We start from the raw sequence: 229 nt of genomic DNA, 5'->3' as shown, positions 1-229 counted from the left end.
AGTTATGCATATTATTTATGAAGCATGCAATTTTGCCTAATATTTTAATATAGAGGGATTCTAGCAAATTTACTTTCATAGAAAAAACAATTTTCCTCAGGAAAATGACAAAAATCCCTCTTAGTGTGCCATACTTTAAAGCATATTTGCCTGTTCTTGGTAGACTTAGCAGACCTAAAATAGGTCACAGTTAAATTCATAAGGATTGATACAATGCTCAGCCATCTTT

Source organism: Dipodomys ordii, unplaced genomic scaffold, assembly GCF_000151885.1.
Source record: "Dipodomys ordii isolate 6190 unplaced genomic scaffold, Dord_2.0 Scaffold53, whole genome shotgun sequence".
NCBI lineage: Eukaryota > Metazoa > Chordata > Mammalia > Rodentia > Heteromyidae > Dipodomys > Dipodomys ordii.
This window is presented reverse-complemented; position numbering follows the sequence as displayed.